Source organism: Lepidochelys kempii, chromosome 24, assembly GCF_965140265.1.
Source record: "Lepidochelys kempii isolate rLepKem1 chromosome 24, rLepKem1.hap2, whole genome shotgun sequence".
Classification (NCBI taxonomy): Eukaryota; Metazoa; Chordata; order Testudines; family Cheloniidae; genus Lepidochelys; species Lepidochelys kempii.
Genome location: NC_133279.1, coordinates 9187073 through 9201477, shown reverse-complemented (window position 1 = coordinate 9201477; position 14405 = coordinate 9187073). Strand labels below are relative to the sequence as shown.

The 14405-nt window shown below is 43.2% G+C and overlaps 1 protein-coding gene across 3 annotated transcripts in view; it reads right to left on the bottom strand.

Moving 5' to 3' along the window:
* DEDD (death effector domain containing) overlaps window positions 1-13979 on the bottom strand; it is a 39670-nt gene extending 25691 nt beyond the window's left edge. Inside the window, exon 1 of one of the 3 annotated variants that reach the window (XM_073323244.1) lies at window positions 12009-13979. The gene's annotated coding sequence lies outside the window, so the exon portion shown is untranslated. The remainder of the gene's footprint in view (window positions 1-12008) is intronic. The other 2 variants (XM_073323243.1, XM_073323242.1) reach the window with 2 other exon arrangements.
* Window positions 13980-14405: the final 426 nt, after the last annotated feature.

Here is a 14405-nt window from a genome sequence, read left to right as displayed (position 1 = left end):
CAGGGGCTGTCAGTGTAGAGCAGCTGATTTGGTAGGTGTCTGCATCTTAATGTTCTCATACCCATAACTGATTAAAAGTAGCATTGACCTGTTCCAACAAGGGAGTTCTATCAAGTCCCCAATCTGGGGGCAGGTGGGGAGAGAAGAGGGAATTCTCAGAGCTTTGAGAACATAAACCCTATCCACCTACACATGCTCTGAAAGTGATCAAAGGAGAGGATACCTGGACACTAACATAGCTAAGGAAAGTTGCCCATGGTAGGTTGTTCAGCGTTGAGACCTTGTAAAGACAGGCCCTTTCAATATTTAAGTACATTAATGGGACTGAATTTAATCATATTTTAAATAGGTTCCCTGTCGATATTAAAACTCCACCTTAAATTATTAAAACAGATAATCTTTTAAAAACCCAGTTTCCTGGTCCTTCTTTCTGCAGTGTTATTTTTTGCATTTCTCTCATCTTGACATATGCCCCATTTAGCCAGTTATGGTTTTGTTTAGAATCAGCTTGACTTCCAGGTTCTCACTACAAGGGAAGGTTTGGGGGGGAGCGGGAGAGGAGGAGAAGAGAAGCAACAGGTTGTTGTTGTTTTTTTTTTAAAGCAAAATTTAAGTTTTAGGACAATTTTGAGTTGAAAAGTTCTCACAGACCAAGACAGCGATAGCTGTGAATTTCAGAACTTGTCCTTTAAAAAAATAAACTTACGATTACTTTTACATAGCTTTTACACCTAATATGAAGTTTGCATATCATCAGCATGGATATTTGTAGGCAAGGTAGGCTGCTTAGGATAGGCAGAGAATGCTTTGCATGCCCTATTTTGGGTCACACACAGTGCGATCTCTGCCCCCTGCTGCACCGGGGCTCTGATGGGAGGCATCTATATGATTTATTTTTGCCTACCCCTTTCAGAGAAGGTTGTCCTCCATAGTTGCTAAGCTACATGGGAAAAAAAACTGCATATGTCTGAATTGTTTTAACAGACTGCACTAGATTGGAAGCAGGCACTGCAGAGCACAAAGCACACTGCGGGAACAAATAATGCCGTAAGAAACTGACAAGGGAACATTTTAAAGACATTAAAAAGGCTTGTATTGAAGGCTTCTGGTTTTTGGAGTTTATTAATTTAATTTGGTTGGGGGGGGGGAATATATATATTTTTTTAACTAATTTTTGAGTTCCATGTAGCCGTCCAAAAATCAGCAGGTTTCAGGGATCTCTTTGTATATACAGGTAGTCCTGTTTCAAACAGCACTATGTTACGAGCGTGAACCTGTAGGGTCCATACAGACCAATTCATGTGGAACATCTTTATGCACTTTAGAAATCAATCCCCATAGCCCGCATTACTGCTCTGTGTAGACAAGCCCTTAGATATGAGCCAAGGAGCAGGAACATCACATTTATAAACAAACTGCACTAGGAAAGAGGTGAGGTCAGTATGAATTGAGTAACCATTTCTGGTGTTTATTGAATAAATACTGGGGGAGGGATGTTTTATTGGTTAAAATCTAAAATCAGAAGCCCTGCTTATCTCTTTTGAGATGCAGCTTCTCCTGAAGGAGCTGTACTTTTACAAGGTACACACTGGACTTAGATGTAGCAACTGTTAAAAGTAAAGATCAAACAATGGAGAAAAGGTTGTTTCAAAGTCTCCACCAAGGGAGTGTATATATGTTGCCAATTAAAATCTTAGAAAAGAGACCTCCTAATTCCACCTCCTGCTCCTGTCTCTCAGCAAGAAAATGACCATGCTGAAGCACAGTTGCCTAACAGTTGGGGACTGATAGCATTATATCCTTTAACTGTCAAAAACCTGTACCACAGAGGAGCTCCTCTCACTTTTCATGCTGTCTGGGAATTAATCTCTTCCAGGGCTGCTATGGAATCCTCACGCTCCAATTAAAAGTGCACGTGTGTGCACAGGCATGCGCGGGTGTGCACACCCACCCACCCACCCGCACTCTTTTCAAATAAAGTTAGTGTAAGTTAACTCATGTCTACACTTCAACTGTAGGGTCTTCCATCAAGGTCAATGACACCCCTACCATCAGAAACGTCTACAGGGATGTCCTCACTGCACTATTAACTCCAGTGATCAGCACCCAGGCCTAGCATGGGTGTGAGCAACCAAAGAAAGCCCTGCTCAAATCACTGCACCCTCACTGGTACTGAACACACTCAAGTGCGTCACTAGAACTTTGAGGGGCATATCCTATGGTTCTTTGTGCTGCAATAAGCTGAGCCACTCTGTGATTCTTTCCCAGTGAACTTGTCTGTCCTTCTGGGTGCACAGAGGGAAACTGTGGAAAAGCATTGGAGGAGCATTGAAACACTCAAGTGGTTTAGCTTGCATCCTCACTGCAAAGCGGGCAGATCAGCCCAGTTGAAAGCAGCACACAATTCTAACCTACACTTCCAGCCAGCCCAAGCTGTGAAAGCACCAAGCACAGATGAGAGGGATGTGATTGTGGGCAAGAGGGGAGTTAGGGGAAACAGCCAAATAAGAGCCTGAATTAGCTCTGCAGGGAAGACACAGCCTAAGTCAAGAGATGTGTGTCTGAGGTTGTAACAGAATGTAAAAGCAAGCAGTAAAAAAGCCACGGGAAAGAGACCCCTCTCAAATGAGTGGTGGGCTGAAGAGAGCCAGCATTTTAAAAGAGAACCAAAAGTAGTGAAACATCAAGAGATGTTCAATTTGCCAGCTTGGGGAGATCCAGCAGCTTCATTTAATCAAACCGCTTTTGTTTCCTTCAAAGAATGCAGGCCCTTTACAGTCTGTGTCCAAGATTTCCTCCTGTTCTTTCCTGTGACATGTCAAACCAAGGTCCTGAGCAGTCCTTTCACAAGAGTCAGGACATTAACTACGGAGTCTCCCTAACTTGGCCTTATGGTTTCAACCCACAGACACAGCAACATTTTCTTGCCTGGGAGAGCAGGCCCAGGGATATCAAACCAGTTTGGAGATTGGGAAAGGGAAAGAGCAGTGGAGGCCGAGAAAACTGCAGAACCCTGGATCATCTCCTCCATCCACTGCAACCTGCTCCCCTGACTGTAGGTGGTGGCTCCTAGAAAACCACCAGTCTTTTCCCCCACTGCAGCTGGCCATTGAAGCAGCTCACACACAGGGCTGCAGGCAGCAGCTGACCTGATCAAGTTTCCCTTCCATCCCCCAATCTCTAGCCCTGTGGCACTTGACTCGGGTGCAAGAAAACAAGGTCCAAACCCAGAGAGTCAGTGGACGATCACCCTGAGTAGCACATAGCCTTTTAGAGAAGGGAGGCAATGGAGACAACTAGAAAAAAAGGAGGGAAAGAAAACGGACAGAACGAGAAGTTGGTCACGGCATGGTACAAAAAGGGGATATAGAAAGAGGGCACCCCTCTACCAACTCACAGAATGCGGGGACTTCAACAAAATGAGGGTGGGCACTGCCAAGGTGCGTTATTCTGAGAGGGAACATGGCCTGATGGAGTAAGCATGAATGGAGAGACAGGAATCTTTTAAGTTCTATTTCTGGCTCCATCAATGACTCACGACTGAGGATGACAATACTGACCTACTTCACAGGCTGTTGTGAGGCTTAATGAATGTTTGTGCACCACTTTGAAGATATAAGAGCTGTAAGGGCTAACCTCATTCACTTTCTGCTCTGACGTGCTGTGTGCTGTTGATACAGGATGCTAAGGTGCACTCACGTTCCACCCCAGAAAGGAGTGCATTTCAGCAGTAAGCAAACCAATCTCTAAATACTTCTTCCACAACTCACAGGACACCATGAAGTTTTACTGGTTAAGGCAAAGTGCTTTGAGATCCTTGGGTAGAAGATGCTATAACAGTGTGAAATATTAAGACTGCAATGGATAGTGATTTTTTTTTAATTCCTGTAACAAAAGTGGCCAAAAACATATTTCAAAATGAGCAATCAATGTTATATGTAGAGGCCAACAATATATTCCAGCTTTTAGGCCTGGACTACACAGGTTTTATATTTGTATAACCATTTTGGTCAGGGGTCTGATTATTTTTAACCAAAATAGTTATAGCACTGCACCCCCAAGTGTGGACACAGTTATATCAATATAAAGGTACTTTACACCAGTACTGCTTATTCCCCTTTTCACACAGGGATTGCTATACTGGAATAAGCACCTTTGTATCAATACAACCACATCCACTGAGGAAGGTCATACTGCTTTAACTACAGCAGTTTAAGAACCACGTCATTAACGTACATACCCCTTCCACATGCTGGATGTAGTATAAAGTTTTCTTTCTGCTGCATTTGGGCAAGCCAACCCTTTGCTTGTTGTGTGACTACTTCTCTTCATGACCAAGTGGATTAACTATAGTAGTTCCCTCTCTGCTGCCTGCAGCTAGTGCAGAAGGCAGAAGTGCCTAGCTTGCAGATAGCAAGCAGCAGGGATCCACACACACTCGCTTAATGACCTTGTGTGTGTCACTGAGGATCTGATCCCAACCCAACTGAAGCTGATGGACTTGCTCCACTGACTTCACTGGGTGTAGGCTCATAATCTGTGACTCAGTTTCCTCCAGCTACAAAAAGGGGAGAATGACGCTTGCCTTCCTCAATCATAAGTCTTAGTGTTTGTGCGATGCTTTGAGATCTCTATAGAGATGACACCAAAGTAGTGCCAAGTATCATTCAGCCGAATTCATTAGCTAGACTGTACCTAGCAGCTTACACAGTAACATTTTCCTCCTCCTTCCCACACTCCACCAAGAGCAGCAACACCACAAAAGACTAGAGTGGCAACACTAATCATTTTAGATATGGGGACAGCCCATACAACCAAATTTCTATCCTGAAGCACCTGTTGTACATAATTTGCACTCTCAGCCTCCGCACACTCAGGTCAGTTTAAGGGGCACTATCAAGAAAATAACTTACCTTCCATGTTTTACAAACATATTTTAAAAAACCAACTCTAAAAGTCTAGCTCGCTTTTCCCCATTTATGCCGTTTGTTTATTATGGGCACTTCTTCAGTTTCACTCTGTTTCTACTCAAGTTTCACTTCCTGGTTCCCATGCTCTAGGCCTGATGCTGAATCTGGGAATCCAAGACTGCAGGGCAAGGTTTGAATGCCAAATATACATATGCATACATACAATTTGTTTAAATAAGTATTTTTGTTCTCATGAGTCATTTCTAGGGACATTAGGATTTATAAAATCTACTTGAGGTATAAACTAAATTAACACAACCCCTTACTCTAGAATTCAAAGGCATGTATGTATATTTTATATATACATAAGTACCAAACACCTGGAAAATTAAGTGCAAAGTTTAAAAAAATTAATAAGCATAAGGAAATTCTATGCTGTACACTCTGGACAGAAATGAAAATTCAGCACAAAAACTCCAGTCTCTTGAAGTCCCAGCAGGCAGCTTCTCATTGCTGCAATACTCCAGAACGACATTTAAGTCTGTTGTATTCAGGCTACTTTAATCAGGGGTTTCCATTGTGTACAGGATAGAAGACACTCCACTTCCCCTCCAACTCTGCTCTCCTCCAATTTCGAAGTCACCCACCCAGGAGAACGCAACCTGTTTTGTTGTACAGTAGCATGTATATAAAGGACTAGAATCCTTTGATCTTTTACAGCTGCTCTGTGATTGAAGGTGTGGGTGTATGGATGGGAAACAGAATCTCTCACTGAAGACTAAAACCCTCTGTACAGGACAGTTCTTAATCCCAGTTTGCAACAAGCAAGTGGCATGATTTTTTTTTTTTTTGGAGGGGGGGGAGGAGGAGAGGAAGTGAGTCCAGCTCCTCAAACTGGAATAGCTTCCTGCCAAAACAAAGCAGGTGAAGATCTGCTCCAATTGTTTGTGTCCACACCCCACATGATTAAAGGGACCCAGTCAACTGGAGAGGCAGCCAGTTTCAAAAGTTTAATTACAAAGTAGTAGTTACGTGTCTTACACCTGTCCCAACTCTTCCAGCCAATTTTAGAGATTTTTTTTAAAACACGTTTCCCTGTTTGTGTGGGTCTTTCACACAACAGCAGGAGAGAGAAAGTGAACTATAAAAACTGCTGTAAAATACATGAAGCAAAACGGCAAAAACAGAGAAGAGTTCTTCTCTTTTACTCAGTGATCTTAGATGTTTTATTATTTGTAACAAAAATGGGTAAAAATTGCATGCAGAAGTGTGATTTTAAGTTGATGGTATCCCTTTAATATGCTGTTGGCATGTTGAGTTGTTTTCCTGTAAACACTTCATAGCACTTATTTTGCAGCATACGCAAGACCACTGGCAGTGAGCATGTACGACTGATTTGGCAGTTCCCCCTTCCTCCCAGTTCTTCATGCTCGAGGAGCACATTGTCCACAGGCTGCTGACACTATACGCGCACATATCCTCTGGGCACTCTGTCCCTCTGAGGCACTAGACAACTGCCCAGGTTCTCCCAGAATGCACTGACAAAAACACACACAGGTGCATGTACTTGCAAGCATCTATCTGAGCCACATGGCTATATTCTGTAGAAAGAGGATGTACAGGTACAACTCAACTGTATTCATTGTAACCGAGTAAGACAAGCCCGTTATGGCATGGCTACAAAAACACCACTGCACCAGCACACATGGTATAAAGTATCTGATCATTCTAGCATCACAGCCTGGCTAGCTATTACTGAGTTTAATAGCCAGTACATAAACATTTATTCCCCCCCCACACACACACCCCTATTCAAATGAAGGAGTTTGTTGTTGTTATTGTTTTTTTTCTCCTTCCACACTACTCAGAAAGACATAGGTACAATAAGTAACTTGAACAGCCAAAAAAACAAAAAAAACCCAAAAAAACCCCACAACCCTACTTAAGTCACATATGTTCTACAATAGATCAACTCAAATAATATTAGGAGACTAGATTATTACTACACACAGATTCCTGGGATGTTTTCTCAAAATACTCACTTTTTAAATTAAGACAATGGCCAAAAAATTATTCCATGGGACAACAGATCTATGGTACCCTTTATACATGAAAACTGCAAGCACGCAATATATTAAAAGCTATACAAGTGCAAACCTTAGGTTGAGATTTTGCATAAAACTCAGAAAATGGAAGGTTAATGTTCTAAAGTCAACCTTAATGCTCTACCTCTTGCAGAGTAAATTGTATTTTTTAAGTCTTGTTTTCATAATTCAGGAATTTACTAGTAACACACAAGGAATATTTTTAAAAGGGCCACCATCAACTTTGAAATCTAATCAAGGTTCAGATAGTTTCAGCTTCTCCACCAGTCCTGAGTCAGCCCTGCCTATTCTTTTAGTTTTACAATCACACTTTATTAGTTTTTTTGTTTTAAAACACGTTGCTTTCTCCATCTGTTGTACAGTGAAAGACTCACAAAACCAGAGGAAGCCCACTATACAGGGGAAATACTTCAACTGACACTAGACAAAGTACCGCTATATACACCCTCCCCAAACCCCCTCCCCCCGAATCCCTACCCCTATCAGTAATGGCAATCTTAGGTCTCAATCCATCAGACTTATGCACATGTTTAACTTTACACATCGCGAACAGTTCCACTAATCTTCAGTGAAACTACACCCAGTGCATGAGGTTAAGCATGTGGAAAAGTCTTTGCAGGATCAGGACCGTAAACCCTAATCCACATACTCTCATACTTAAGTTTTTGCAAAACTGTTTTGCCCTTACACATTACTTGAAACCAGAGTACATGAAAAAAGGCAAACCCCTGGTTTGAAAATTTGATTAAGTTGACAAGGTCTTTTTAAAAACAGATGCCTTTCCCTTTTAAATGCAATTAACTATATAAGTGCAAAATTCTGGAAGGACAGAAGCAATTATTTATTCTTATAATACTAAAAATGTCTCTTTCCTCGAGGATTCTCTTTTTCTTCAATTTCCCAAACCATCACAACCACCATAAACTCCCTAATTCTTTACTCAAAAGGACCAATACAGTATTTTTTGTCTGTATCTAAGTTCCATAAGCTCCAGCATCAAGAATCCTCCGTCTCTTGGTTCCATATTATGAATCAGCATGTCTTTCTAGTGCTCCGCCTGAAAGCTAATTTATGGTATGTGAATGACACTCCTTATTTGTCTGGGTTTGTGAGCTGTTGACCAGTGACCCAATTTGTGTGTCTCTGGCCCATTCCCATCCAGCATCACTGAGACCCAGTACAAATAAAGACACTGTACAGTTAGCATTCCCGATCTTTCTAAAGCAAAACTTTTTTTGGGGGGTGGGATGGAGGAGGTGCTAACTTAAGGCCTTCTATATCAAAAAGTAGGACAAAAAATAGCATAGCTTATTTTTAAAAATCACACTAGAGCCTTTGAGTGCCTATATACAACATATTTAGGCTTGACAAAATTTGATTATTTTTGTAATTTTGACAATATTGTTTTTTATTTGTAAGGCTTCACAATAATTATTTTTATTTGTAAGAATTTTTTCATTTTTAATCATTTTAATTTTTGCAGTTGCAGGAAATTAAGGGGGGGTTGGATTAGTGCAGCATGGACAGCGGGGCTGTAGGGAGCTCTTAGTGCTAACAGCAGGGCCTGAGACACCCGGGCACAGGAAAGGCTGTAGAGCAGTGACCCCAGGCCAGACTCATGAAGAGAAGGACAAGCTTCCAGCCACTGGAGAGACCATCCCACTGCTGAATAGGCCCCATACTCCCAGCCACGAGTGAGCAAGCAGGTGGGCGGGTAGAGCCACAGCCACGACAGGGGACTGCACAGGACTCCCTGCATAGCCCTGGGCCAGGGACACCGGATCTCTACAGGCCCTAGATGTTGTGGAGGCCATGCTTGCTAGCTGTTCTGTGTGTCAGGTGAAATTGACATTTACCAACAATTAATTATTTAAATTGAATCATGCCAAGCTTAAACATATTTAACACATGGCTCCCAACTGTGCATGTGGCATAATGTTTCAACCCTGCACATGAGACGAACAACGTGATCATCAGGCCTGCTGCAATCAGGTTCTTGGATGGTTCTTCTGCCGCGTAGACTAGAATACTTAAATGCGTGTATAACAAGGTTAGCAAGTCTTCTTAATTCTCCGGCTTCTAAGCACCGGATACCCCAATGTGGACTACATCACCTGAAAGACACCCACAATCCTCTACCTATGGCATCTGGGAAGGGAAGATAGGAGAACTGCCTGATTTTTGCCAGAATGCAAACAAATGTAACTGTGAAGCATGGTATGTATGGACAAGCAAACAACAATTCAATAAAGTTCAGGCACATTAGATAGGATTATTTTTAAATATCAGAGGTATAAACACTCTTGCTTCAGGGCATAAGCCAATCACTAACCTGTATTATTCCATAATTGTCTACTATGGAGTTTCTTGCACCTCCCTCTGCAACTGGTATTTGTCACTGCCAGAGACAGGATCCTGGACTGCAGGAACCATTGATCTGATACAGTATGGAGATTTCTGTACATTGGCAGAAATGCCACTGAATGGTTGCATTGAACTAGATTGAGCCCAATGTGTGTTACACAGCTAACAGCTGAAATTGAATTACTGGGGTTCTAAACTGTATTGCAGGCAGGACATGGGCATTCGACATCAGCTAGTCCTGCTCAGTGGCTAGTTATTAAAAAGCCTGTTGCACCTGTGCTATTCACCTTCCAAATACTGTTACAAGTTTTCTAGTACAGCTGGGAACTGTTTACCAGTAACCTGTTATAATCAACGTGGTTCAATCTGTAGCATAGACAGGGGTTAGAGAAGGGCTCTTAGAGAAGGAACTAGTGTAGCCAAAGTTTTTAAAACATGGTTTACACTGTTAGACAAAGTGATTGTAACCCTGTTGGGGTGACCCACTGTTTTAAAGTAGTCCTTTCAAAAGTTTCTTCTTCAGTCCAGAGATGGCTTTCAATATGACACGCCCATTCCATGGCAGACTCCAACGCCAAATAACTTAAAATACTGTCTACACTATAACGACAGCCATGGTTTTGTATCCTGGTCATGTTTCAGAGTAACAGCCGTGTTAGTCTGTATTCGCAAAAAGAAAAGGAGTACTTGTGGCACCTTAGAGACTAACCAATTTATTAGAGCATAAGCTTTCGTGAGCTACAGCTCACTTCCTGGTCATGACACCCTTATCTAACCAGGTTACAGCAAAAATGGTTGTGGCCATGCAACAGGCTTTTTTTCCCCACAGCACAACCACATATCCATCCTGTTTGCACATCCACACTACAAACATGGTTGGCAGCATGGGATCAGTGTATCATGGGAAAACTAGGCCGTTTTCTTTTCAGGTATTTATACCACTAACCAGCACAGTATCCAAGTGCTCTCCTATAATGCCTTAGCAATGGATGGAGTGCCAGTAGGACACACACTCAGAGGAGTAAGACATACAGAAATGCACTCAGATACTTCCTACCACGCAGAAAACTGGGAGGATAAGACCAGCCAACTGAGATGCACAGGCACAGTGAGAGAATCCATCTACAAAGCAAATTAAGTTTGTCAGAACAGTTAGAGAAAAACAGCCACGCAGTAGCCCAGGCTGCTGGCAAGGGCGTAACAGCTACCAGAGTTAACAACTGTAATATAACCATGTTGGGCATAGACACAAGCTATGTTTACAGCCAGAGGACTAGTTACAAACTCAGTTAAAAGTTATAGCGTAGGCAGGACCTAAGGAGCCACAGACAGCAGAACTAACCAAGCACGCTAGTTTAAATGAGTGGGCTTCAAAGCTGGATCTAGCCAAATGTTAGGCTCAAATCAGGAGCCCAAGTTTGGACCCCAAGTTTAAGGCTACATGAAAGTTCAACTAAGAATCCAGAGTTTCTTCTGAAAAATAAGTATTCTGAACAGCGCTTTGGCTATTTATATACTACTGAGCTCTAATACAGCATCGTCCCAATCCAGCAAACTCAAAGGAGGTCAGTATCATCTCCATTTTACAGAACTTCTTCTGTATTTTCCACAGTATGCATCCGATGAAGTGAGCTGTAGCTCACGAAAGCTTATGCTCAAATAAATTGGTTAGTCTCTAAGGTGCCACAAGTACTCCTTTTCTTTTTGCGAATACAGACTAACACGGCTGTTACTCTGAAACCTGTCATTTTACAGATCAGGAACCTAAGGCACAGAAAGGTGAAGCAGCTCGCTCACAGTCACACAGCAGATCAGTGTCAGAGCCAGGAATTGGACCCACATCTCCAGACTCCCAGCCCAGTACTCTATCACCTGGACCACACTGTGAAAACTTCTCAAGTCTAGCCAACCTTATCCAAAAACCTGTTTATATAAGCAAAGAGGTCAGAGATGTCTGATATATTAAGCCACTTCTCATCCACCCTCCCTTCCCATTCATCTCCAGGACAGAATTTTCTGCTATGTATTTGTCTAAGAGCAGCGTTTCTCAAACTTTTGGAAGCTGAATCCCACCATCAAGAAAATGAAACTAATCACAGAACTGTGCCATGTGTTGTTAAAGGCCTACCCACCTTAAGGTATATGTCTTCTTCACACATATGTGCACACAGCTTCAGACAACCCTAGGGAGGTGTAACACCACACTTTAGGAAATGCTCATTTAGGGCACTATCCAGTCTAGTTTTAAATGTTTCAAGTCATGGAATTTCTAGCATTCTCCTTTATTCTATGATTCTAGAAGGCTGGCAAGAAGCTAAACCAAGAGCAACTGGACTCAGTCCTAGCAATTAGTATCATGTCTTGGACTGAAAACCACACTCTCACCCCTCCCTCAAATCACATGTTCAGTTTTAAATGAATCAATGGTTTAAGGCTTACACAGTGTGAGAAACTTTTACACATCAGCTGGGCAGTTGGAGGCTAAGTCAGTTCACACAACAGAAGCCAGCACAAGGCACAATATCTCCACTTATGGAGTAATAGAACCTCCTATGAAGATAAACTGAAGCGGATGAATCACTAGCGTATTATAAAATGATATATAAATACAGACAAAATAGAGACCAACCTTAATTTGAAGCTCTTCTTGTCTTGTTTATATCCGCTCTACTGCACTGATTCGAACATGGGGCTGAACAAGAATTTTTAAGGAGTCTTCTATTCCTCCCTTTTATTTTACTTTTTAAATAAACAAAAAACCCAGCAGAACAGCTTAAGCTCTTTGTGAATGATTTTACAGTATGGCTCTCGTGTCAGGGAAGCCTAACTTCTACAGTTAGAGCATCAGAGTGTGGTATTAAAGCAGGTACACTTGCCTAAAGAATTTTCCTAATAACTCTGATGCCAAAATCTCCCCATCTATCTCACCCCACTGAGAAAAGGAAGGGGAGGAGGGGAAGATCCAAAATCTATCCTGCACCCTCTAGGTCATTTCTTTTAAAAACATTTTTCTAAAGCTTTGACGCGTCTCTGTTTCCTTATTACTAGTAGTTCCTTTGCCACTCTTGCAAAAACAGAGATGATCTCTTTTTTAAAAGGAGGGTTTGTCTACTTTCCTCTGCTCCCAAGTTATTTTGTTCTAGTTTTATTAGAACTAACTGAATTTCTGGGAAATTTAAGTAGAGACTCTACCACAATAACCAAGAAAAAGTCATTAGAATCTCCGAAATACTTGAAAATTCAACCTGTACTTTCCTTTTTATTTTTAATTGTGATTGTTACTTTTAGTGCTTGTCTTCCCCCACACACACTCTTCCCATAATACTACTTTACCCCAAAGAACAGACCCCTCTCCAAAAGCAGGAGATTTAGAAATTGGGGGTTAAATTTTCAGAAAACTGGCTTGCCAAGCAGCTGTTCAACTTTAAGGCTCTTCCCCACTTTTTACAGCTGTATCTTCCTACATTCTTTTTAAATATTAAAAAAAATTAAAACTCTGACTCCCCCAGAAATTAAAAATAAGCTCCCAAAATATAACTAACCCACCAAAATAGGGTTATCTGAAGATGCTTAATGTCATCACACAGCTTGCTTTTTACCTGTGATTGCTTCTTTCCTCCCTTTTTATTAACTAATATTTGCTATAACTACCTAGCAGTTCCCACATTTCAATATGCAGTTCTAGTCCTACTTTCCTGTCCCTGACCCCCTTTTCTCTCCCTTCCTAGGCCAGGGAAATTTGGTTTAATGTGAAGCTGAGAAAAGGTTTTTAAAGTGTCTTGTTTTAATTTCTGCAACTCTCCCCCACAGAGACGATCCCCTCCTCTCCCACACGTCAATATACACATTTAATCCTGCCTCCTCAGATAAAAAATAAATCAGGAAAACTGGGTTTATGAGAAGCTGGAAAATGTGGATGTTTTTAACTGGCTTATTTCTCCCCCTCCCCCCGAAAAAGCCACCCTGAGACTCTCCACCTGCCTGTCATGCGTCTCTCTCCAGCTCTATTGCCCCTTTCCCTCCCCCCAACAAAAATAAAGATCCCAGGGAAAGAGGGCTGATGGGAAGCTAGAAATGAATGGCTCGCTCCTCCCCAGCAACGATCAACCCAGGGACCCTCCTAGCTGCCTGCTCTCTACCCTCTCTTCCCCATCCCCCCCGTACCCCAGGAGGTGGGGCTCAGTGGGAGCTGGCAGAGGGGGGCTATGGCAAGTGCTCCCCTCCCCCCAGGATCAGCTAGAGGCTGCCCCTCCCCCCAGAGAACAGGACACCCAGGGCCCGGGGGGGTGGCAGGAGCTGGGGGGAGCTTGGACCTTTGCAGGGGCTGGTTCCCCCCGCTCCTCCTTTCCCCGCCCCCAGGGGCTGCTGCTGTCGGACTGGGGGGCTGCCCCGGGCTCCCTAGGCCTCTCACTCTCTCCTCAGGATCAGGGCGGCCATATTGGATCCGTCAGCTTCTCTCCCCGTCCGAGGGAGGCGGCCGCTGCCGCTAGAGCAGGAGCAACATCCGGGTAACCGGCACCTCCTCCCGAGTGGGCGGGGGAGGAGGAGGGGCTGCGTACATCCGGGGTCCCGCCGCCTTCCTTCACCGCCACAGGAAGGAATGGGGGCACGGCCGCCATCTTTGTGGAGGGAGGCTGGCGGCTCCATCCGGGGTATTCGTGGGTGGTTTCAAAACCATGGGAATGGGGAGGCGGCCGCCATGTTGGTAGAGGGCAGACGGGCCGGCACATCCGGGATCTGACTTCACACTACTGAAGAGAATGGGAGAGTGCTACCATCTTTGTTAAGGGCAAATGGGCACGTGGGAAAGTAGGGTCGGCTCCTGAGGCGGCTCGCGGAACGCCGCTGGTCAGCGTTCCCTTGTGTTTATTAGGATCTAAACAAAACAGGCGTAGTGCCCAACACCAGTGAACACCGGGCCATTGCCTCTCTTGCTATTGCCTGCCTTACCGTCAGGAATATTGTTATGAACTGCTGTTTAGAAAGAGGGCTGATGGGTGAGCTGGGAATGAGGAGACCTGGATTC